The 27,064-nt window shown below is 36.7% G+C and overlaps 1 protein-coding gene across 1 annotated transcript in view; it reads left to right on the top strand.

The window, feature by feature from the left end:
* The first annotated feature begins 908 nt into the window (after nt 1–908).
* jade3 (jade family PHD finger 3) overlaps nt 909–27,064 on the top strand; it is an 82,300-nt gene continuing 56,144 nt past the window's right edge. The window contains exon 1 of the mRNA XM_028800018.2: nt 909–1,119. The gene's annotated coding sequence lies outside the window, so the exon portion shown is untranslated. The remainder of the gene's footprint in view (nt 1,120–27,064) is intronic.

The following is a 27,064-nucleotide window of genomic DNA, read 5'->3' as shown; positions in this document are numbered from 1 at the left end:
ACCACCTCCATATCCACTCCCTGTGTAGTGACCGGGCCTAGAGGCCCTTTTGTAAGGCAAAAGTCAATCACCAGTCACTTGAATTTGTTGATATTAAGTTGCATCTTTCTGCATTAATTATCAATACACCACATAAGTGCAGAATCATCGGATAATTTCTGCAAGTGACAAGACCTTCTGTCATATTTATAGTCTGAGGTGTACAGAGAGAAGAGAAAAAGAGACAGGACTGTACCTTGTAGTGCTCCAGTGTTACACTCACATCTATATTAGAAACAGAATCCCCAAGTCTCTCAACTGAAGTCTTCTGGACAGGTAGTTTATTTTTCAAAGCACCATAAGCTCACCCACCAGCATATTTCTGAGCTTACCCTTTAACAAGGAAGACTGGATTGTATTGAAGACGCTGAAAAAAAAAATCAAAAAACATAACTCTCACAGTGCTGTCAGCTTTGTCCAGGTGAGAAGAAGCTTTATGGGAAAGATAATTGGTGTACAGTATAATATTTAACAAATCAAAACTAACTCTCTCAGAAATAGAATCGTGTCTAATTTTTTGGAATTAAATTCAGATTTCTTTCATTCCAATTCTTTTCTTCTTGAACTGGATGCTATTCTTGAACTGGATGCTATTCTAATTCCGATTCCAATTCACTTCATACATGGCCCCTAACCCCGCCACATACTTTTTATTTAAGTACAAATATTTACTGTTAGTATTAAAAAATAACATACTTATGAGCGGGACATTTAACATGTTTCATAATGCTTATTACAGTATTATTTTCTTACGTACTCCGTTGAGGTAGCTTCTAAACAAAACAGGAGGGTTCCCCGTTCTGCGCTCACAGCTGACAGGCTACGCGCTCACAGCGTGGCTTTTTAAATAAAGTTTGTTTGGCGGGCAGCGGCTAATGAAAGAGGAGGAGTCTAGGATCCCGCGGTGCAGGTTGTGTTACAATAGGGCTGTTGTGCTGCTTCTGAAAGGATCCGCGCCAGCTAGTGAGCTTTGCAATGAAGAGAGAAAGAATGAAAGGGAGCGACTGATGCCTGTGCCCGTCCCGTCAACGGAACACTGCGCGTTGAGCTGCCGAATCCGTTGTTGTATATAGTTTGAAGGTAAAGGCGCTGTCTTCTCGTGGACAATAGGTCTGCTGTGCCCTGGCGCGTGCGCGTGTGTATAGTGTGCCTGAGTGAAAGGGTGCCTGCTTGGGTTGGGCGCGGGGCCTCCATTCTATGTGCATGGACCATTTTTGTGAACCTCTGTGTCCGAGCGTAGTAAGGGTTGACTATTGTAACAAAACCTAGCGCCGGAAAACCGACAAACTAAAAGCGGACTGTTGCTCATGGTGCGGACGTGTTAGGAAGGAAGTGCCTTTCTGCTCTCTCTTTACGACTGGCGTGAGCTCTTCTTAGCAGCATGCTTCAGCGCCCGGAGTTTGGCGCCAAGGCCCTTTGGAGATCGGGGAAGGCCGGGAGTACGGATAGGGTGCCGAGTAGCAGCAAGACGCGTGAGACATGCTGGTTGGGTAAATGGTGAAAGGTGCAATTATAGTGCAGGCAGTTTTACTTCTTGAATATTAGCATGTTAATCGGTGATATTTACCCATATGTTTGTAATTTCCGTGGCCAACACCACAGCAGTACCTGTGGTATAATAACATAGCTAAAATGAGTAGACAGTAGTTAAATGAAGACAGTTGCGGGCCGTTGATTGGGCGATCAAAGGATGTATGGAAGTGGGTGGGAGGGTAAGAAGGAAGCTACTGAGAGTGATGTAGGACTGATTGGAAGAATCTTGAAGATCTTATCGAATGCAAGCATTGCGATCTTGGGCTGCGATGGTGTTGAGAAACTGGTAAAAGTAATCCTCAGCAAGTGTCCCCATGCCACTAAAGGGGAAAATTATCTTGTCAGTTTTGTTGAAGCATCTACTTTTCGTCTTCATTTTCATTCTGCTTTGACACATGGAGAGAAGTGTAATAGCTGTAGAAAGTTTAGTCCAACAGCTTATTGCTTTCCAACATATTTGCCCCTTAAAGAATGTAATTATAAATTTTTTTCACAGCACTACTACAACAGACGATTTTGAGGGCTTATTATTAGACTTTAAATTGGTGTTGTGTGTCCATGGTATGTGATGAGCCGCCATCCTGTCCAGGGTTGCTTCCTGCTTTGCACCCTCTGAAAATGCTTTGGGATTTAGCTTCTCACAATATTTGGCCCACACAAGTGTGTATAGAAAGCCATACCAAAACTTATGTTAATAGAATTGTGACAGGCCAAAACTCATTCCTGCAGCATTGAGCACAACAGAACAGGTGACCAGTCCCTTACTGGGCACACTCCTTCCCACAACCTTACCATGCCAAGTTAGTTTACTTTAATATGTATGACTGCACTCACATGTTGGGAGAATACAGTATGTAGACTCTACACAGTGCCATAGATGGAATTGAAAGAAGGGTCTTGAGGCTACTTGTTGTTAGTACTTATAAACTGTTCACCACCATTTTGCTTGAAAGTGCAGTAGAAAATCAATGACTTCACTAGTTTCCGAAGTAGCGATGTTCACTATTGCAATGAATATAGAATTTAGTTCTGTATGGGTTAACATAATTTTATTAAAACAGTTTTCTTATGAATTATGCACAGGGCTTAGAACTCTGTTTCACAGCTATGTTGTTTTGGGGTGTTCTACCTCATGCCTACATGTAATTTTATTTTATTTTTGGAAGCACTCTAGGTGTTTCTTCCAAATCCTAAAAATATGTACACTAAGTGGTGATTCTTAATTAGCCCAGTATGTATGAGTGTGTATATGAGAGCATGCCCTGTAAAGGACTTGTGCAGGGCTGGTTTCTTCCATTCAGCAAATGCAGCCAGAATAGTCTTCAGCCTCCCATGAAACTAGACTTGGATTATGCTTGTTTACAAAATAGGCAAATAAAATGTGTGTTTTAGTTTATCAGCTATTTCTTGTGTTCATGATTTTTGTCCTCTCTATCTTGGGCCATTTATTTTCTGACCTATTTATTAATAGGATATGCTTGTTATTTTATTCACACCCTGCCTGTTGTTTTTTTTCTTATCAAAAATTATGCAGTTCCACTGCTTTTTGTGTCATGTGTGAAAAGGGGTGATAGTATGAGAATGAATACAGTGTAGTATATTTCAATAAGTTTGTTGTCATGCTGTAGCTTTGTTACACAAAAATGTTTGTGACTTTTTAGCTATAATCCTTGTTAACTCATGCACTAACCGCACTAATTAATTTGCCTTCCACATTGTACAACTCTCCTCTTCCTTTTGCCCGCTGTGTTGCTTTTGTTTTTTCTTGTTTGACTCATTCTATCTGTGTCTTAACTTTGTAGTGATTTGTGTGTGCTGGTTCTTAGTGGACTTGATTACTATTTATTTATTTTTCTTTATATTGCTTTTTTTAACTTTTTCAATTCATTAAAATACAATCTATATGTTATCTATTAAAGATCTGCACTAAATGCAATATGTGCAGGCTGTCACTTTGTGATTTTGAGTGTGTGACGTGACAAGTAACACACAGTTTTAATGGATAGTTTTCATTAAAGCAGTTTTGGGAGACTTAAACGTTTCTTTTGGAAAATCACTCGGTTTCATAGGTATGCAAAGGAGTATATAAAATAACATCCTTTGGTTTTGTTTACTTTTAAAATGTTAAATTACTGGATAACTCTTATTGCTGTAGGAGTGACTTTTCATGGAGTGTGTTAACAGTTGATAATTATGATTTTGGGATTTTTTTTGTCATTCAAGAAGAAAATAATTTGCTATGAGGCAATAAAAGACCCAACTGTACGATAACTTGAAAGCTAAAGAAAGTGGAATAATTCCTGCTTAATTTGAGCCTTGTTCCCTTTTGGTGAATTTGGACTCAACATGTAGTGTTAAAAGAACTGTGTTAGTGTAACACTATGAGGCTTCATTTTGTATCATTGTTTATTTTTACATATACTACAACATAACAGTCTGCAAGATTTACATCTTTCTGTCTTTCAGAGGTAAATTTCTTGTTTGGGAAATATTTAGTTTTAGAGAAATTTGTAATTTTAGCATAGCCTATCGTTTTAGTTAATAAACACTACTGTGCCTCACATAGAGAGACTTGTTATAATGAAAAACTGCATCCACCACATATTCTCTACGATCTTTATATATGTACTTATTTAAGAGTGAACGTTTAAGTGTTTTCCTCATATATAAATTATAACCTTAGCTCATATCGGTAAAAGGCATGTGTGATTGTGTTTTACATGACTATTTTCTATTATTACTAGTTCACTATGCCTTCCCGCCCTCATACTCGCATAACAGCTCATTATTACCATAAGTTTGGTTTGTTAATTATTTACTTGGAACTTGTAAGCAGTGATGGAAGGATGCAAGTCTCAATCCTGGATGAGATGTAACTCCAACTCTCGGCATCTTTGATGTCCACATCTTGACACCAGACTAATCTGGAGTTGTCCTTAGACTTAGCCTGCAGTTGTTTGAGTTGTGGAAAGATTGAGAAGTATTGCCTATTATTATAGTATGTATACAGTACTATCTATTATAAACCTGTGCATTTTAATATTTTTGTGATTAAACCCTTATTGCATATAATCAAAATGTAATCATAAGAAATACTTATGTAAGCAGTAACTTAACCCAAGGAGTGCCCCAAACACACCCTCTTTTACCCTTGTTCCAAGTTCTGCACTTTTCCAGGAACAGTGTCAATGCAAACTCGCCATAATGCCACACACAATTAAGTGGACAACTGCCTCACAAATTTTTTCCTTCTACAGTACTTTTAACAAGGAAGTGCCAGAATCGTGCCAATTGCAATTATATATTGAATGCTTGTTCATAAACCTTTCTGTGTGAAACTAGGAAATAGCAAAAAAAGAGCCGTTTAGATTCCCCCCCCCCCCCCCCCCATATTTGGTGTGTCCTACAAAGTTATCGTGTACTATACTGATAATGCTGCAATATGTTTAAATACTTTCTCTACGTGGTGTTGTATGTACAGACAGTTATTCCATGGTAAGATTCATCAACACTGAAACATGTTTTCCTTTAGAGACTGTTTGAAAAGTAGAAAATTATTTTTTCTTTTTCTAACCCTAGTGCTTAGCCTAATAATTTCACATTTGGTTACTTAAAGCTAAGTGCCACGTTATCTGGATTTACAAGTAGGTAATAAGACTGCTTTATAATGCTTTGTTTTGCTAACTGTTGGAGGTTTGTGCATGGAAGACACTTTCCTTGAAGCTGCCCTGTATATCCAGTTTCCACCCAACATCCTTTGCACTGCTTTTTGAGGCAGACTATTGATGCTTCTGAGGGGAGCTGCAAATCCCTGTGCAGCTGAGTAGTTGACTATTGCTCCTCACAACAGGCTCACTGATGTGAAGTGAAAGCCTTACTTTAGGACTGAATAAGAGCTCCTGCTCTCACTGGGAGAGGTCATACTTTGCCCTGAACAGTAATTCTGTGTATTTACAGACTAACAAACTAGAATGGGCAAAAGAGTCTTCTTTTTTTGAAAGAGGGTTTTTATTATGAGGTGTGTTTTATTAATTACCCAAACATGCAAGTAACAAATTGGAGGATGTGCTTGGTTTATTAATTACAAATACTTTTTCACTTTTATTTTTTTTAGGATTTTGTGATGTCAGCCCTGTGAACAATCACTTTAGCATATATAGGGCAACAATTTTTTTCAGAGGAAAGAAAAATGCTTTATTTGAGAAATTTGTTAATGCCGTGCTTGATTTTATTGCTCATTTTAACATGAAAATGCATTTTCATCAGACATCTTTAGCAATCTCTGGCAAAATTAAGTATAATTTCCAATGTCAGCAAAGCTGGAACTTTTATATGTTGCATCTCACCAATTTGTAAAATATGAATGGCTCAAAAGTCATTGTTTGAGGTTTCCTTAGAGTAAATACCATTGTTAAAGCGACTGATTTATGGACTCTGTGGTTTACAGTTTGCACACTTTCTTTAAAGATAAGAGTTACATTATTCGTCCAAGTTGAATTTACAGGATACTCTTTTACTCCATGTAGCATACTGAGGTGAAGTTCATAGTGTTTTTATGTAAAATGTGCCTTTATATTAAAAAAAAAAAAAAAAAAAAAATTCATTTAATCCTGTATCTGTAGATATTAATGACTCATCATTGAAGACTGGTAGCCTCACTATTCTGTGTTTTAAACCAAGATATGCTTGACTTGAACGGTGCTACTGCCCTAGTCTGCCACACAACTAGAATGATTGCATTCTACTTCATTCTTGTATATTTAGTTTCTGACTCTGTCTCTAAACTCTACAGATTGCTAGTTGATTAAATATAACTGAAGTGTGTCGAAGGAAAAAAAAACAGAATTTCGTAATTCTAGTGAATTTGCTTCTCATTTTCCCTCCTAAATGATACAAAGAACAGGAAAAAAACAGCAGAAGAAAATTTTCTAAGAGCAGTTTGTTTATCTAAAGAAGACTTAGATTTTAGAATTGCTGGAATTGATCCATATGAGTAATAATAATTTAAACTGGCAATTTTAGGTGTAATGAATGGTTCCAATTTCTAGAGCTTTTGCATTGAAAATCTGCTTCTTCTCCTCATTCACTGGTCAGCAATCCTGTCTATTTACTGTTTGCACAGTGTGCAGGATGAAATGGGTACAGTATGCATGCATGGGCCCTTGGTGAAGTGCTACAGTCATGAGAATTTAAAGGGAAAAAAAATGTGTATTACTACATAGAGCAGTACAAACACATTAAAGCTGTACCACTTAACAAACGAGAAACACTTAGGATTCAAGAATTTTAAATGGTAAAGTATTTAAGACAATTTGCCTTGATAATACATAAAATAAGAAGTATGTTCCTTTAAAATCCATAAATTTGTGGTGATAACTAAGAAATATAATAGCCATAGAACAAGAATGAGCAGAAGATGAAGCCTGAAATAGTTATATATGAGCACATGTGTAAACATACACATAAATGCATTAGAAAGATCAGTTAAATGCATGATCCAATAAGCAGGCCTTTATTCCAGATTTAAAGAAATCAAGTGATTGAGTTCGTGTAGTTGAAAGTAGCAAATAATTTCAAAGTTTTGGAGTAAAACAAAGGAATGTGTCTTTTGTACCATCAGGAGGGAATAAATAAAAGGGGCATAAACAAAGTGTAAAGTATAAAGAAAGTAAATTAGCAAAACTTTAAAAGTTAGCATTACAAAAATTTTAGTCTGCTTTCATTGAACAATAAGGAGCCAGTGCAAACTAGATTATACTGGGGCAGGAATAATGCACTCTCTCTCACTCTCATGTGATCGTGCATGTGTGAGAATAATGAACTGCTGTATTATGAGGCATCTAAAGTTTATGCCTCACAGGTGGCGCAGTGGTAGTGCTGCTGCTTTGCAGTAAGGAGACTGTGGAAGATTGTGGGTTCGCTTCCTGGTTCCTCCCTGTGTGGATAGCGCTTTGAGTACTGAGAAAAGTGCTATATAAATGTAATGAATTATTATGTAGATGGCATTTAGGAAGACAACTGTAGATTCTATTACAGTGATCTGAACAAGAAAAAAGTTTCAGTATTGTTTTAGTTCTTCACTTTAAAAAAAAAAAAAAAAATCGTTTTTGACTTCTGCTTCAGTTCAATGTGAAATTTCAAAACTACTGAAGGATCACAATAGCAAATCAAAAGTTAATAAAAACCAGTTATTCAAGTCTAGCTGTTACAATCTTGCTATCCAAGTCTCATACTTATTTTAAAGCATGTTCTCTTAAAATTACTCCCCAAAATTTAAATTACGCATATTGCCCAACCCTGTGACTATTGACCATGAAACCTGCCGCAAGCAGCAAGTTAGAATAATTCTAATTATAATAGCAATTGAAAAGCAATAAGCAGATGATGATGATACATCACCACCAGCACAACAGGCATCCACTAAAAAATTTATGTTAATTTGGTGCAAATAAAATACCTTGAATGTACTGCAAAACATTCTGAGCTTTCCTTTACAGTATTAACAAGAAGTCATAAGTACTGGTAAGGGATAAATCTCCAAAGGAATGCACTTGCATTACATCATCTATACCAGAAGAGCCTATGAAAACAGCAACTCAGCACAGTCGCAGGTGTTTACCACATTCATTGAAAAAAAGACAAGCAGTCCTTTTAAGGATGGAGAGTCACCTCAGTGGGCGCGTTGTAAAGAGCAGAGAATTTATCCGTTGTGGCGCTCTGTGCCAATGCTACACTATAAAGGCACCTTCAGAGGATTAATTTGCTTATGTAAATAGAAATCATTTTGACTGTTTTAATGTGCAGCTCTACAGTCCACAGAAAGTGTGTTTCATTGTGCAAGTGTGTAGCATGCTGCATAATGTGGCACACAATCGCGGCTTGCCTATAGCTGAAGAAATGTGGTATGATGAAGCTAACCCACCAAATGACCAGCTAAATTGGACAGTGTTACAACTTTTCTTGAATATAATTAGCAAAATGTACAAACAGATAACCAGATGCAGAATTTATTTTATTAACCAGTTCATTTAAGAATCACATAGTACAGCCCTTATATTCCCTAGTTCATTGGCCACTATTGCATTTTGCGACTCCAGCAGCGTCTGTCAGCACACAGCCAGATAATTGCCCAGTGCTTTCCGAGGCAGACGTGTTTGCGCAGCCAGAGCCCGAAGATGTGCCGGGCACAGCAGCACCATCGCCACTAGGAGTCACATCCTTGGCGTGAGGGTCAGCTTGTATAATACTGTCTGAAATAGAATAAACAGGCTGCGACTCACCTTTTCACGTTGACTTTGATATCTGACCACTTCTTTTTTTGTTTCAGGCATTGTGTGACTTTCTGAGTTTGAACTTTCGAGTGTCTCCGCCATGCTGTATTACTCCTTCAGTTTTCTTTTGCTGCTAATACCACTGCTCAAGCCAACAAATAGTACGTTTTTTCCTTGCCTTCAATTCACATTCGGTGAAATTTTTTTCCACGTACTTTTGCCATTGTCTTTTAACAAAACACGGAATGGAAGGGGCGATTTTATATTGATTTTCATATTCAAATATGTGAAATTCAGGGAGGAGTCAGGGTGGGGCTGTAGGCGTTTGTATGTGCGTTAAAATTCATGTTGATTTTGATTTATAAAAGGAAAGTGCATGCAACTGAATTTTTCTGTGTGTAAGCAAATTTCCAGTTTTGTCTGTATGCCATGCTTTAGTGTGAATTCTACGCATGGTACTATAAATGATACCCCTAGGGTTCTTTAATAATCGTTTATGATTGGTTAATTTATTTCTCTAATAGACTGGCTCATCATGGCTAAATGTTACAACAGGCTTGCTCACAGTAATAAAGATAATTTACTTGTGTTTATTGTGTCGTGATGATTTCCCCCTATGCACTGATCGATTTGGCCACCGAACGAAACTGGCTGATTTTTCACTTAAAAAAAGACTTGATCGGTGATTGGTAAAAAAAGGCTGATCACAAAGCCCAATATTTTTGTAGCAAATTTCCTGCAGTTTTTTTTTTTTTTATTATTATTATTTTTGGAAGCTTGTTTTATCAGTGAATGAAAGGCACTTTTAATTGGAAAAAGAAAAAAAAAGATCAATTTGAAATTGTTGCTTAGTAAACAGATTTTTTTTTTTTTTTTTTTGATTTGTACTGATTATTTGTTGCTCTGTGTCATACAGCATAACTTTTGGTATGAAACAAGTACTGCATAATTAAAATTATTATCCATATTTTTAAATATACTTCAAGAATTAAGAATGTCTATTTGATACACACCTGCATACTGTAAATATAGTAATTGTATATTTTAACATCATTTGAAACATATTAATAAATGTATATTTACATTTAAGCAGTGTTTAATTGCCAATATCAATTAACTGATTGTGAGAATATGTGTATTTGTTGTTAGAGAAATGGTGAAAACTACTTTTATATATAAAAAAAAAAAAAACAAGCCTTGTTTCAGATAGGTACATTATAGAAAAAAACTAAACAATATGACAGCTTGTAATTAAGAAAAGCATTTTATTTTCTTTTATGCCATAAGTATTATGGATAAATACTTTTCTACATATTTTTAGTTAAAGCATGTATTTTACGGAAATTTTATTTTAGTATTTTATGATCACTGAACAATAAGCTTATAGAACTTAATTTTTTTTTATAAAAAATTAATCTTTAACACCTGTGGTCTGTAGTTTAAATATAAAAATACAATTTAATATAGGTCATCAGACTTATACTTGTCTGGTTATGCAGGATATTAGTGGAAAAAGTTTTTTAAAGGAATTAACATCTGGATTGGCTGATCAAGTAACATGAAATCGGTGATCGGTATCAGCCTTAATAAACCTGATTGGAGCATCCCTAACAGAGTACAATAAAAGCTTTCACTTTTGTAATGCTTTTGTTATGCCTATAAAGAAATACATCAAACCTTCCCCTATTTAAATTAAACTATCACACAAACTTACAGGAAACATTTGTTTTGTTCAGAGTGATATATTGCTTATGTTTTGCTATGTTCCATATATAAACACGAAAGAAATATATTCACTAGACTAATATTTTTTTCTGCTTTTGATGAGACTAAATGAGTCATTACCCATTATTTTGATAAGGTAAAATGTTTGCTTCCCCTATATTTAGCAAAATACACCTAACTGCTTATGAAATGCTCTAGGATATAAGCCACTGGGGGCAAAAATGCACCTTGAAATATGTTTTGTTTCTTTATTGTTCTCTAGCATTAGAAATTATGTGATAGTATGATACTTTGAGGTTTTTGTTGTCCATGTTGATGAGGATATGTACTTTAAACTAAAATGCCAGAAGTTTGCAATTGGCATATTTTAGTATGCAAGGCTAATATTTAGACACTTAACAGTGCAACAGTGTTTGTTTGTGTCTAGTCAAGTATAAATCATGTCCAGCTCTATAGTGATTTTTTTTTGTTTGTTTTGTTAACATTAAGGTGTCTGCTGTAGTAATATATTTTGGATCTTCTGCATACTTTAACAGACACCTTAGCTTTATTTTATTATCTGTATAATCTGTTGACCTTGTGTTATTTGGCATAAGTTCACTGCACCAGAACTGATAACAGCAAAGCAAGATTTTTTTAACATTTTTCCTCAGTCATGTAATGTATAAACATATTTCACCATTTAAATGTACTATGTCTTTTGAGTTGATACAGTAAAGTAATATTCAGAGGTTTGTTATTGTACTTTAGGCGGCCACTGGAACAGTATTGCATTCTGAAAGAGACTCTGAAGGCATAACAAAAGGAAAATTTATTTTAAAAATGTAATCCATACACTTTAGATTCTTTAGATTGTCTAATTTATACCATATGTACATAATATTAAGTATTCATAATTAATAAACTGCTACATGTCTGACAGGACCAACCTTTAAAATTAATCTTTGTTCATGTTGAGGTGTTTATCTGTTTTTTTTCCTTTTTCCTATGTTTTCCCATTTAAAATATTTCAAGGAGCTTAGTGAAAGCTGTTGAAATGAAGTGCATTTTTCACTGTGCACTTGAACAGAAGTATGAAAGGAAGGTTGTTTCATGTAACATCTAGCTGTAAAGTGAAAGTCCCATTTCACATAAGCAGTCATGAAAGATTGCTCTTCAGAAAGTGCAAAGAAGAGGCATAGAAAGGGGGCAGGGGAGTGGTAGCTTAGTTCAGATTTACTCTGTATTTTTGTGATGGAGCAGTCCAAAGTTCTAACCAAACTTTATTTTAGTTTTATTAAATGAGAGTAGAACTGGGAAAAAAGCATCTGAGTAAACTAGCTGTCATAACAAGGGTTATTATTAGTAAAACTGTTTCACACAGATTTTCAGAACATTGGCCTGTTTTCTGTACAGCTACTCATTGATATTCATGATTGAAAGGGTCGCCTTGGCAATCTCATAGGAATAGAAGTATATGGATTCCTACATGGATTAAAAATTCACACTGGGATGGTGCAAGGGAGCAGTTAAAAGTGAAAAACACAAAATTCCTTTCTCTCTTTGAATTAATATTTTAGATGTTAAGCTGTTCATTCAGTATCACTGGCTTAGACAGAAGAAAGGTTATTTACAATTAAAATTTTAACTTTTTCATTTTTTGTAGCAGTTGTTGATGGGTAAGCCTAAACTCATAGTAAGTTTTATTTATTTATTTTTTCCCATCTCTGACAATGACAGTGAATAAAAGTAATGAAATAAGTTGCTTATATTTGTACATTTTTTACTTTGTGATAGAAATAAATTTAAGAGCACAAAAGATAAATGTTCTGAATTTTCGTAGGGATGACTGCAAATTTGGGGAAAAAAATCACTTTGCACTTAACTTATGCAGCCATTTGGACTGATTACTATGACAATGAAATAAAATATAGCAAAAAGTTGTACTTTTCATTTGTTGCTGTTTTATCATTATATAAATCTTAGACTCTGAAAAACCATGCAAGTCATGCAAAAAGACAATTTCCCTTTGGGAATTAATAAAATTGTCAAATTAAGTTTTTTTTTTTTTTTTTTTTTTTCTGCTTATGTAAAGATAAAGGTCACAACAACAAATATCAACCTGACACTGACTTCTTGGCAATCCTAATTTTAAAAATGTGTTACAAAACCACTTTAAGATGTTTTTTTGTAAATTGCAAGATTACTCATTGAAGCAGCTACTGACAGCCCCAACATACAATAGTCAGAAAATAATAGCGTCAACGGTGATGCAGACCAAGACAAATGTACAAACCCAATTTCCTGTGAATCGGTTAAGCTGTTCTGAAGTGATGCCCAGACTGACAGACATACATTCTTAACTTTATTTTAGTGATGCTCCAGTTGATTGGCCAATAATTGAATTTGGCTGATTTTCACTACAAAAGATCAGTAAATTGGCTGATCACAAAAAATGATTTTTGTTTCAGTCCCTGATTGTCTACACTTTATGGTAATTTAGTATCATAGTTGAGCTAGGGAAGTGTGTGTGTGTTTTTTTTTTTTGTTTTTTTTTTTAAAGCTGTGAATGGCCTGTAAACAGAGAGCACTAAGTTAGATTTTACCAGAGATGGAGAAGATTGGAATATCAGCCTTTACATAAAAGAATGAGGTGTTGAATTGAATTGAGAAGGTGAAGAATTCATTTTCTGCGGTGGGTTGGCACCCTGCCAGGGATTGGTTCCTGCCTTGTGCCCTGTGTTGGCTGGGGTTGGCTCCAGCAGACCCCTGTGACCCTGGGTTTGGATTCAGCGGGTTGGATAATGGATGGATGGAAGAATTCATTTTGTGCAATTAGACCAGCTGCACGAAACACTACTTTAATGATTTGAGACCTGTTTAATTTGTCCTTTATTTAAAATGCGCACTGCTTAGCTGAGTTTGGATGTTGAGTGAGCTTGTCTAAGTAGAGAAGCTAACATTTTCAATTGGAAAAAGAAAACACAAAGAAGATTTTGAAATTGTTTCTTAGTAAACAATAGGCTTGTTGGCTTAAAAGCAAAATTTGTCTGTTTTACTTGTTACTCTTGTTAGCCTTGTCTTTTTGCTTAACATCTTGTAATATTTGATATGTTGATGAGTTTTTTTTATTTTTATTTTAAGGGGTTTGACTGTTTTTTTCATGTCATACAGTATAGATTTTGGTAAGAAGTAAGTACTGCATATCCATATACTGTATATAATTACACCTGAAGAATTAGGATTGGCTGGATTGTTATACTCTTAAAAAATAAAGTGCCTGTTTAAATATTGTAAATGTGTATTTTAACAGCAAAAAAGCTGTAGTGCAATTAGTAATAAGTGCATGTATATTTACATTTAAGCAGTGATTAACTGGTAATATCAATTAATTGAATTAGTGTGTGAAAATATATATATTTTTTATTTATGTATTTTGTGTTAATTGAAGGATGACATGCAGCTTTAAAACAAAGCATTTGATATGAGAGAGAGAGAGAAAGAGGGCATAGGTAATTCTGAAGATACACTGATACCTTCTCTGAGATGATAACAATAGAGCACCATCAACAAAATTAAAATAAAGTGCCCCAAGAAGAGAATTTGGAAGGCTACATAATGGCACATTCTTATAAAGAACAGCTCAGTTGAATTAAGAATTACATGCACACCTCCCTCTCAGTTATACTGAAGTGAAGTTTGGTTTTACTAATATTGATATCAGTTGTTCAGGTTGTAAGTTTTCTACTACTTTTGACATCTATTATTTAATACCTGGTTTCTCTGCAAATAAACATAAGTCTGAATTAGGGGTGGGCACCATAAGCAAAGTTATTTCATATTCAAATTAAGTCTTTCTGATTTAATTCATATCAGTACGATTACTGGAGTGGCAAAGGAGATTTTGAGATCAAAGATTTTTTTTTTATTCTATTTGAACAGTCATGTAAACTGCAATTAAACAAATCCATCGGAGAGCACATTTGCCAAATAAGATAAGTGCTGTTTTAGAATGAAACCTGTCTGGCAGCAGTGCCTCGTGTACTGTTTTCACCCAACTTGGAATACAAAATATGCAGCCAATATCAAACTGTGTCATGTGTCTGAGAGCAGCAAAGTTGTCAGTATATGAAGTACTCTGCCAATACCAGTTTGATTAATGGAAAGGAGAACATGTGATGTGGCATATTGTGGATGGAGTGTGCTGTGTGTACAAAGTGCAGCCCTGACGAGTACAACACACGTGAAATTGATGCTGGCTGTTTTCCTTCTATTCCAAGGCATGTCAAAATATTGCAATGCACAGACAGCATACCCAGTATGCAAAAGTTAAAATGAGCGGTTGACATTCTTTGCTTGTGTATGCATCTGCAGTAAAACCATGCGTGAGAATGTGGTTTAATACATGTACCAACATTTCAATATGCCTGTACTTAGTTTTTTTTTTTTTCTCTCTAAAAGGCACCCCATTCGTGTCCAAGTACCATATTCCATCACTCCTTCCATGTTCACAAAGAAAGCACATTGTTCTCACATTTCCATTCATTGTCTGGTCTGTGTAAGCATTGCTAATGACCCACCTCTGTGTTTTGTATATGCAGCTTACTCTGTCCACAATGTGCCACCTTGAATGTTCTACTTTCACCATATTGATGCGGTTGTCAAGTATGTCAAGTCAAGTCAAGTATGTAAAAACATTGCAGTGCAGTTTTAGGTGAGTTTATACAGTATATACGTTTTTTTTAAGCTTACTGAAATGTCTGTCAGGGGTGGGGGTTGATTTGTTTCAAACTTTTTTTTTTTTTTTTGTAAAACTTGAGTTGTATATGGAATGTTATTTGATTTTAATAAAATCAATAAAATAAATATCTGGAACAGACTTTCAAAATAGCATGCGGTCTTCATTACATGTACTGAAAATATGATAAGTGATATTTTTTTCTGTATCTTATAGTTGTCTGGAGGAAAGTGAGACTGCAGTTCACAAACCACACTATCCCCTGGTTCCATGAGCTGACCCAAAGCCCAGTGTTCTTTCTTTGTCTTCTTTTTCCATCCCCACAGTTTTACCACAGTAAAAATATCTGAAATTTTCTCCCTGGTTGACAAATCGCTATTGATTTGTTTCTGCTGATGTACTGCTTATCACTACTTTAAATGTTACCTCACTGTGCCTTGTTTACTGATATCATCTGCCCCCCTCTGCCTGTCGGAGTGATTCATTATTTGTTGAGCATTTTCAAAGGTAGAGACAAGGAAAACTGAAGGATAAAGGTAACTTGACAGGAGAACCTCTGGCCTTTTTGGAGTTTGTCTTGCACATTTGTTCAATTGTGAGCTGTGCTCATTCTGTTAGGTTTGTGAAGGCCTTTTAAAGGTAACTTACCTGGGAAATCCTGGGATAGCACAGCTTTTGACCTTTACCAAGGTAGTTTGAAAATAGTCTTTTCAAGGGTAGAGATTCGGGTCACCTAACAAGAATGTGGCTTGTGAATGGAGCAACTTCTGGCCCTTGCTGAGGTATTGACACTGAGGTAGCCAGCCTCAGCCATTGCTGAGATGTACAGACGCTCAGGTGGCCAGTCTTGGCCATTGTTGTCTGTGATGAGAAAGAGTGAACTGTTTATTTTTTATTAACAAAATGAAATTCTGTAGGCTTATTTCTCGGTGACCATAAAGTGCTAATATAAATAAAATTTCCTTAAAATGCATACTTTAATAAATTATGTACAGAAATATGTATCAATAATTCCTATGGCATAAAAGAAAATAAAATGCTCATTATAATTACAAAGCTGTCATATTTTTTTTTCTTTTCTGCGATGTATCTATCTGAAGCAAGGCTAATTAAAAAGAAGTTGTTTTCACCAATTATATATTTACTAGCCAACGCATAATTATGTATTGATGGGTGACCACTTCCTGAACGACACAGTTGTCAGTACTTGTAGTCACAGTTGAGAAACACTTTTTTAATGTCTTTTAAGCACAGGGGAACCAATGAACATGTGAAACATCCGTAATGTAATAAGCCACCAAGAAAAGTAAAATTGCAACAATGCTATCTACAAAAGTGAAAACAAATTCGAGCCCCGTGTATTTTTTTAACTGCCTTGTGGGGCTGTAGTATGTTGCTGCTTTGCGGTAAGGAGACTCTGGAAGATTGTGTGTTGGCTTCCCGGTTCCTTCCTGTGTGGATAGTGCTTTGAATACTGAGAACACCGCTATATCAATGTAACAAAGTATTATTATTGCTATGTGTCCAGCGCGCTCTCGTCTGTATGTGTGTGTGTGTGTGTGTGTGTGTGTGTTACACGCTCTCGCTGCACATGGTCCTGTAGGCAAACGCCGCAAAAATAATATATTGATAGCTGAACACTTCCGGAAAGACAGTTGTCTAAAAGGAGAGAAAAAAATGAACATTTGCAAAATCCGTAACGGTGCTTTCAGTAAGTACAATGCACTCGCGTTTAATTTGTCGACCAGTTTTTGCCAGCCGACCGCCGTCGCACGGTCATTCAGCGATTCAGTTCCGAGACAAACATGCCTCTTCTTACGTGGTCCTCCCCCGTCCACCTTCGTTCTCTAAGCTTACACACCCCCTGGTCATGTGCCCGCTTGCAAGAGCAACTCACGGAGACCCGCCCACCCACATTAAGACCATGGCGTAGTTGAGAAACACTTTTTTAATGTCTTTTTTAAGCACAGGGGAAACAATGTTCATGTGAAACATCCGTAATGTAATAAGCCACCAAGAAAAGTAACATGCTATGCTATGCACAGAAGTGAAAAGAAATTCAAGCCCGGTGTATTTTTTAACTGCCTTGTGGGGCTGTAGTAGTGTTGCTGGTTTGCAGTAAGGAGACTCTGGAAGATTGTGTGTTCGCTTCCCGGTTCCTTCCTGTGTGGATAGCGCTTTGAATACTGAGAACACCGCTATATCAATGTAACGAAGTATTATTATTCCTATGTGTCCAGCGCGTTCTCTCGTGCCTGTATGTGTGTGTCACACGCTGTCGCTCTCTCTCTCGCTCGCTCGCTGCACGTGGTCCTTCAGGCAAACGCCGCAAAAATAATATATTGATTGCTGAACACTTCCAGAAAGACACAGTTGTCTTAAAGGAGGGAAAAAAAATGAACATTTGCAAAATCCGTAACGCTGCTTTCAGTAAGTACAATGCATACGCGTTTAATTTGTCGGCCAGTTTTTGCCAGCCGACCGTCGTCGCACGGTCATTCAGCGATTCAGTTCCGCGACAAACATGCCTCTTTTTACCTGGTCCTCCACCCTCGTTTTCTAAGCTTACACACCCCCTGGTCATGTGCCCGCTCGCAAGAGCAACTCACGGAGCCCTGGCCACCAACTTTAAGACCATTGGATGAAGCAGGTGAGACGCTAATGAAACAGAGGCACAGGGCTTATTGATTTTTAAAGACTGCTTCCTTCATTGTGTTTTGAGAGGGAAACATACAATTGTCCGTGACTTACAATTGGAGGACCGCCGACGCTAATGAAACAGAGGCACAGGGCGTATTGGTTTTTAAAGACTGCTTACTTCATTGTGTTTTAACCTCAGTTGTAAAGGATTGTTTTAAGGATCCCATGGGATACCCCTCGCAAACCGTTTTACACGCTGCATATGGCGATTCACCTCCGCGAGAAACATGCCTCTATGAACAGTCAACGTGGCTCGGAGGTGCATGTGGCCTCTACGACAGACGAATATAAATGACGCCGTTTTTTCTGTGTCGTCGCGTCCGAGTTGGTGGGCGTGGCTCTGCGAGTTGTCGTCGCATCCAATGGTCTTAGAGTTGGTGGGCGTGGCTCCTTCCTGCGTGCGCCACGGGTGTCTTACTTGTCGGCGGCTTAGTGAATCCACGCCCCTTCCGGCGTACTTTCCATGGTTGGCTACTTGTCTTCCGGCTTAGTGAATTATATATATAGATTCTCACAGAATAAATTGATATTGGTAATTAAACACTGCTTAAATATACAGTGATCCCTCCTCCATCGTGGGGGTTGCGTTCCAGAGCCACCCGCGAAATAAGAAAATCCGCAAAGTAGAAACCATATGTTTATATGGTTATTTTTATATTGTCATGCTTGGGTCACAGATTTGCGCAGAAACACAGGAGGTTGTAGAGAGACAGGAACGTTATTCAAACACTGCAAACAAACATTTGTCTCTTTTTCAAAAGTTTAAACTGTGCTGCATGACAAGACAGAGATGACAGTTCTGTCTCACAATTAAAAGAATGCAAACATATCTTCCTCTTCAAAAGAAACAGAGGAAAGCAAACAAATCAAGAGAGAGAGAGAGAGAAAAACAAAAGTCAAAAATCAATATGTGCCCTTTGAGCTTTTAAGTATGCGAAGCACCGTGCAGCATGTCGCTTCACGAAGCAGCTGCACACAGAAGGTAGCAACGTGAAGATAATCTTTCAGCATTTTTAGACGAGCGTCCGTATCGTCTAGGTGTGCGAACAGCCCCCCTGCTCACACCCCCTACGTCAGGATCAGAGAAAGTCAGCGCAAGAGAGAGAGAGAGAGAGAGAAAGTAAGTTGGGTAGCTTCTCAGCCATCTGCCAATAGCGTCCCTTGTATGAAATCAACTGGGCAAACCAACTGAGGAAGCATGTACCAGAAATTAAAAGACCCATTGTCCGCAGAAATCCGCGAACCAGCAAAAAATCTGCGATATATATTTAAATATGCTTACATATAAAATCCGCGATAGAATGAAGCCGCGAAAGGCAAAGCGCGATATAGCGAGGGATCACTGTAAATACATATGTACTTAGAGTTTTTAATCATTAATTGCACTACAGCTTTTTTGCTAGGCCTGGGTAAAAATATAAATTTTCTGAATCTATTTTTCGTTTAAATGATTTAATGTTGATTCTTAAAATTTCAAGTCGATCTTGCGAATCTCTGTCCTGCTCAGTTACTTTATGTAGATTTTTGCTTCTTCATTTTTGGTGTCTGATCCAGTAGATGTTGCCTGTTAAGGCTTTCTACAGAAAAAGCACTTTACTATTTTGCATAAAATTGTGTGTCCTCTTTAACTGAAATAAGCATTTAACACATAAATCAGATGTGCGCACTTACTACAGATTCAAACGGTGCATCAGTAAAGATCAACTGGATAAAAATAAAGCTCTATTTTAGCTGTGCAACTTGGACATTAATTATTGTTGTAACACAACAGATTAGAGAAATCATTTATCCTGACGTCACCCATAAACACAATCTCAGTCAACATCCAAAAACAAGGAAAACCTTAAATAATATACACTGGTGACAGCTGGTAGCTCCAAGCTTCTATTTAATTCGCCTCATGGCCAAAACATAACAGAATTTATAGCAGTTTTTATCTGTGAATAAGAGACCCTACACTGTTGTTGAAAGTCATGGCTTTCAACAAATTATACAGGTTTTTAAACTGCAGTATGATATACCAACCAGAAAGCAATTGAGTGAAGTTATTGTACCTAGGCCTTATGAAAATCTTAAGCAAAACATCGCCATGTCTCTCAGGCCAGCAGAGAGAGAGTAGCTCTAACTTGCAACAGCTGAACATCTAGGGCAGTAGATTCCTATGTGACAAGTCGCATATTAAAAATGACTGGGCACCTGTGGCAGATGTGTTGCAGAAAAACTAGCTGCTTGCCAATCACACCAGGTGCAGCCTCGCTGCCTATTTGCCGAACTGATGAGATGACTCACTGTTGTTCCAAAAACCTTTTTAGCAATTCCAATGTGCTGTTCTTTTGCTTGAATGCATCAATCACAAGTCCAATAAATGTTGCTTTTCTATAAGGACATGGGTAGCTGTACTGCTATGGTGGATGAAGTTTACAATGTGCAAGCGGGCAATTGTTGGAATTTTCAGAGCAGGCTATGATACAAAAGTGAAAGTGTGTGCAAAACTGACTTGAAGTTGCTCTGTAATATTGGTGTTATCAGTCACGATGGCTGGTTATTTTTCTTTTATGTTCCATTCATTCAGTGCTGCTGTCAATAAGCATCAGCTATAGATCCTCTTTTTAAAATGCTTCCTTTTTGTCTTCGGAATGTAAGGATACATAGTCAAGATTAATTAACATGACTGCTGCAAGTGAGCAATTAAAAATAGGTCTAATCTGTAGAATTATAGAAAGACACGAGTCTTCCTGCTGCATGTTTAATTTCCACTAATTCAGGACTATTATAAATGTCCACTAGGGGAATAAATTTGGATAACGATTTAGTTGAAGGGTGTCTACATGGAGATTAATAACCCACAAATAGGTTATTCAACATTTTATTTAAGCAGCAATATTTATTATTATACTTTATAATATTCTTTCTAAGATGATATTGATGTTTTATAAAGCAGGAGCCATTGCATTGTATTAAAACAAGGAGCTCCCCACTCATAATATGTGTAGACTCATACATTAGTTAAATTATGGTGAATTTTGAATGAGTGCAGTGTTGTCAAAAAGTAGGCTTTTTTTTTTCTTGTTTTTTTTTATATATATAAAATGTATATATATACATAAAGAGCATTGATATTTTGTTCCACATCTTCCAAATACTCATGTTAAGTGTTCATTACTAATCAAGTATTTCTTCTTAAATGTCATTCCGTGTTTATGCATATGTAATAAAGTCACTATATTGCCACTATTCAAATAAAGTGTTCTTAAAATTTCTTACATTATGTTAACGTTCTCAATGTATGGTTACGTAATTTTATATAAAAAAAAAAAAGGCAGCACATCAAATATATACGTGCATGCTAACTTAGTCAAGATAAAATCCATATTGAATTGAATCTGGACATTGTGAATACCTAGCCCTATTTTTTTCTGTTAAAATATACATTTAATATATTTATAAATGTGTATGGGTTTTTTTTTCCTTCAGTGTATCGGTTAGAAATCCATTGTTAGAAATATGGATTACCACTTCAATTATGTAGTACTTGTTTCTCTCCAAAACTTCTGCTATATGACACACCGCAACAAGTAATACACACAATACAAATCTTTAAAAAGGTACAAATGTATCAAATGATCATGAATTGTTTATCAAGGAGACACAAGACTAACATGCTCAACAGATTTGTAAGTAAGAGATACATACATTTTGCTGTTAAGCTAACATGACTATTGTTTACTAAGCAACAATTTCAAATTTGTCTATCTTCAAATTAAAAATATAAGCTGCTGCACATAAAACTGAAACGGTGTCCATTTTAAATTAAAGAACAAACTAAATGTCTGAATTCAAATGACTTATCTTGCCATTTGTCAACCTGCACAAAAAGATCAGCTTTTGTCAATTAACCGATCACTGATCGTTTTTTTTTTTTCCGATTTTTCCGATTGACAGCCGATCAATCAGAGGATCCCTTCTATATTTTAACAAATATCTCAAAATTCTTAAATTAACAACATTCAGGCTTACTGCTTTTCACTGCCCTAAAGCTGCAGAAAAGTATACTGACATGAAGAAACATGATAGTGTAGATTAGAAAAAGTATTTTCATAGCATATTTTATATAATATATACATTTTTGTTGTTCTACTGGTGCAATTTTTCCTTTGTGGTTTTTTTTTTTTTATTTTTTTTGGCCAAATATGAGTGGAAATTGAAATCTCTCTATATATAAAAAAATCCTAGAATGGAAAAGCAAGTCTACGATACGTGATCTTCTCGGAAGACATTTTAAACACCCGCGAGACCAAAGACATGCCCTACTTACAATCTACCCGCGAGACCAAAGACACGCCCTAATTACAATCTATCAAATAGGACAATAGGCAGTCTTGTGAAGGATTATGTACGTAGGAGTACGTTATAAATGAAATGTCGGCATCTAAGCGAAGAAGAAAGCAGCTCGGAGAAAAGAAAGAGCAAAAAAGAATAATCGAGGTGTAAATTCAGAAAATAAGGAAAGTAATTATCAGCCCGGAACAAGTAGAATTGGAAAAAAAAGCACATCCAATCCGGCTCAGAATTAAAAGACAATGAGTAAAAGACAAAGTAGAACTTCATAAAGACGTTTACAGACGTTGGCGCTAAGCACATGCAGAGCAGGTTAGAGACTATGAAACCAGTGAAATTAGAAATGCTCAAAAAAATAAAACGTTGGCGCTATACACATGTGGAGAAAGTTAAAGGATATGAAAGTAGGGAAATTAAAAAATATTAAAAAAAAAAGAAAGTAAAGATCGCATTGGCACAAACAAACAAACTGCCTCATTTAATTATGCACCAGTCTTAACTTAGGTTTTGCACAATAATTACTACACTATTGCACTTTAACACTTAAATAATTCTACTTTATTCACATAATTTTACTTATTATGTTCTACTATACTGTTATCTTTCAATCTATGACTTTTTGTTAATCTAACTGATATTCTTCTAACTTTTCACAGTTTTATATAAGCGGATCAGGATGCATTTCACTGCGTGTTGTCCTGTATAACTATGCATGTGACAAATAAAGAATCTTGAGAATTTCAAAAATGGAGTTTACTGCACATGCATTTATTAGTTACTTTGTTAATGTTGTGAGAAGCAGCCCGGACACAGACAGACGGACATTGTTACGTCACCCAACACACGTTTATTATGTACAATATTTACAGTTCAGTGCACAAACCCAATGCCTCCAGCACCAATCCCCCAAAGTCCAGGTCTCTCCTTCCAGTGCCTGCTTCCTTCAGGCCGCCTCCACTCCTCGCCTCCAAGACTTAGGTCCACCTCCGCCCGACTCCAGTCTTCTTCCCCCTAGCACTTCCGGGTGTGGCAGAAGTGCTGAGGTCCAGGGCTCTCCAGGCACTGGGGCGCCCCCTGGCGGTGACCACGGGCCCCTATAGGGTTGAGCTCCCCTAGCTCTGTACCCGTGGCCCCCAAAGGAACCAGGGCAGTCGCCCCCTCGTTGTCTGGATGAGGCACAAGCTCTCCTCCTGGGCGTCCCGGCTGGGTGCCACCCCCAACCGCATGCCACAATGTATATATATTTATTTGTCTGCTTATTTTAAAAGCTAACTTTACCCCAGGAGTCAAAATCGTTCTGTCTAGCCCTTGTACAAAAACCTAGACAAAAGCTGGGGTATCACCTTTGTAACCCCATGTACTTTTGGAAATGTAGAGGAAAATAGCACGACTTTACAGACAGGAGTCCAATGCAGAACTCTACTTACTTTTTTACTTTGTAAAAAAAAATTATTGACTGCTGATGATGTAGATCGTTTTGTCTGTGCTGAAATTCCAAACAGAGAAACCTATCCTGACCTCATTAAAAAGATTCAGCATATTGGGACTCGCAAGATTACAAATATTGTTTTTACAGAAGTTCTGAAATAAAAGTGAAACTAATGAAAAAAGTTGAAAAAGTTCTAAACAAATGATGGTACCTTTACATGAAGGCACACGGAGTACAATTAATGTCAGGTAGAATAAAAGTAGAAGACCATTCAGAACAGAGAAAGTATCTAATCTAGCAAGATGACAGATACCATTCTCCACTCATCCTCTCTTAGTTTCATCTTTTATAATTACATTAGCAATTTTATGTGTGTTGAGTGTTAAATACAGCAAGAGTGTTACTGCATTAGTTGCAGTTTAATCTCATATGTTCAGTGTTTTTTTTTTTTTTTTTCTTTCTAAAAAGTTTAATTTTAAGTTCATATTGCACATTGGAAGACAATCAAAAATACTTTGTCCCTTTACATAGTATACTATGTTTGTATGATTGTCTTAATGGAGTATTTTGTACGTTTCTCCAGAATTACTATGAAGTCCATATATTCAATTTCTTACTGCTTATATAACCTGTTGTATTGCATTTTCAGCATTCACTTTTATCAAATATATATTTTCTCTAACCCTCGGGGGAAACCTATGTTTTATTTCTAAAATTTAACTAAGCCCTGAGAACAATACTTTGCTTGCAACCACCTGTTCTATTAACAATTTCCTGTTCCATTGCCTTTGCACACACGATTATTGTAAACGTTTAGTCCTGGGTTTGCTTATTGTTCTTCTGATTGTTTTAAGCCGTTCAGCTATCACTAAACAAACATGAATACTTGAAAAAGCTATGAAACAGATGTAAGCAGTTTGTGTTGTAAAAGAAAATAATTACATGTGAACCGTTGCACAGAATCTGAGAATAGCAGACCAACAACCTGGTATAGCTTGAACAGGATCAATTGAGTCTAAAACAACTATTGCTGGAATTACTACTAACCTCTCTGGTGTAGGAATGAAGGTATTCAGATTTACCTCAGATGGCAATGATGTGATTGGTCCTTTTGATGAAAAGTAGTATACCAACTGAATAAAAAGTTCATTCTTGTTCAGTCCCCTGTCTTTGTGTATTTTCATAGCAACTGCAGAAAGCAGTGTCTTAAAATTGGGTCTCTGTCTGGTTTCTAATTCTAATATGAAATCTTTGGAGCTTATATTTATTTGATCAGTGGCTTCTGGAATAGAATATAATTATTTGATCCAAGAATATATATTGTGTCTGAAAATAAATTTGTATAGAACAATAAAGAAATATCTCCCATTTACATATTTATAAACCTTTGTTCATTGGAAAATAGCAGGATCTTTTGTTCTTGTTACTGAAAGAGTATATACTACATTAAATAATCATTGTAGGTTTGATGTGTGCTTTTAATAAATCCAGTTTCATCTTGTGACATTATAAAGATGTATTCGTCTTTTTATTGTTAAAAACCTGTCAACATTTACATTATTATTCAGTAGTAAGGTTGGCCTGTGCTAGAAATGTGGTGGTGTTTGTTTTTTGTTTGTGGTTGCTCTCCATGAGTGCTGTGCAGAGTGGAGGTAGAACCTCTGTGTTTTTCCCAGTTGATTCTGGGGTTTGTCAGGGGTGTGTTCCTGCTCCTACTCTGTTCAATGCTTGTATGGACTGGGTGTTGGGCAAGGTCATGGGCTCAAGCAGCTGTGAGGCATCTGTTGGTGAAAAAAGATTGACTGCTCTTGACTTTGATGATGATGCTGTGATCTTCGCAGAGTCAATGGAGGCTCTGATCGGGGCTTTCAAGAGAGTCTTGAGTGTCCCGGATAAAAACCAAGGTTCAGGCCTTTAATGACCTCTTAGGCACAGTCATCAGCAGTGTATCTGTCTGCAGAGAGAGTGTCAACCTTGTTGAGAAGTTTACTTACCTTGGCAGTGACATTGATGTCTCTGGTGACTCTTCCTATGAAGTCAGTAGATGGATTGGGAGAGCAGGGGGGCTTGGGGGGGGTCATGAGGTATCTGGAAAGGGGTGTGTGGCCGTCCAGATATCTATGCAAAAGGATGAAGGTCCAAGTCTTCAGAATCCTGGTGCTTCCTGTCTTGCTATATGGTTGCGAGACATGGACGCTATCCAGTGACCTGAGACGAAGATTGGACTGCTTTGGTACTGTGTCTCTCCGGAAAATCCTTGGGTACCATTTTGGTTTGGCTCATGGAGTCCCAAATGAGGCACATTACCTGCATTGTGAGGGAGCGTCAATTACGGCACTACGGCCATGTGGCGCAATTCCCCGAGGGTGATCCAGCACGTAGGATCCTCATTGTTGGGGACCTGAGTGGCTAGACTAGGCCAAGGGGTCACCCACGTAACACCTGACTACGGCAGATAGAAGGTCATTTCCGGAGGGTGGGACTGGACCGCGTGTATGCTTTGGGGGTTGCCAACTGGGATCCCGAGCTGTTTAAACGTGTGGTGGGTGCTGCAACGCATTGTACCAGTGCATGCTCCCCAGCTTAACTTGACTTGTTGCTCTCTTTTAAAAGTGCAGTAAAACAACTGAATTTTGATTTAAACAAAAAAAAAAAAAAAACTTTGCCTCAGAGACTTCAATTCAAATACAGAGTACAGTATATAAAATCCAAACTCAATTAAGCAAAGAGTTTCTGTTTTTGAGGAATTGCTTCTGGCTTCATCATAGGAATGTACAAAAAAATTAAGAACGGTTCCTTTGTTAAAAGTGCAATACCTATTATTTTCATCGACCGAGACCTTTGTAACAAATAGCTTTTTATAAAATTCTGTTGTATGGCTATCTAAATCTGCAGATTTCCCACTTTTTAAATATTTTGAAGATCCTCAGTGGCTTGTACAATTCTTCTATGAATAGGACATCGGCCTGTGGCAACTTCATTTTCTTGAGGAGTTCAATGGTTTGGTGCTTAACTTAGTTATACGCCGGTGTATGTAGAGACTTAGAAATAAGTAACATAGTTAAGGAGTATTACATCATTGGGTGAACTCTCATATTCTAATTCAGAGTATTAAGAGTAACATGGTCAGAGAAAACATCATTTTATGAGTTTTTGACAGAATACAAATAATTGTCACAAAAACAAAAAGTTGATTTGTGAATAACTGATTCTTTGACAGAAAAGAGTATTGTCTGACATATGAAGCCTCCATGGGTGTAAGAAGTTATGATCCCTGATATGCAGTTTTTGTTGATGAACAAATCTAAATTG

The sequence above is a fragment of the Erpetoichthys calabaricus genome, chromosome 4 (assembly GCF_900747795.2).
Source record: "Erpetoichthys calabaricus chromosome 4, fErpCal1.3, whole genome shotgun sequence".
Classification (NCBI taxonomy): Eukaryota; Metazoa; Chordata; class Cladistia; order Polypteriformes; family Polypteridae; genus Erpetoichthys; species Erpetoichthys calabaricus.
The sequence above is the reverse complement of the archived record's forward strand: the minus strand, read 5'-3'. Positions and strand labels throughout refer to the sequence as shown.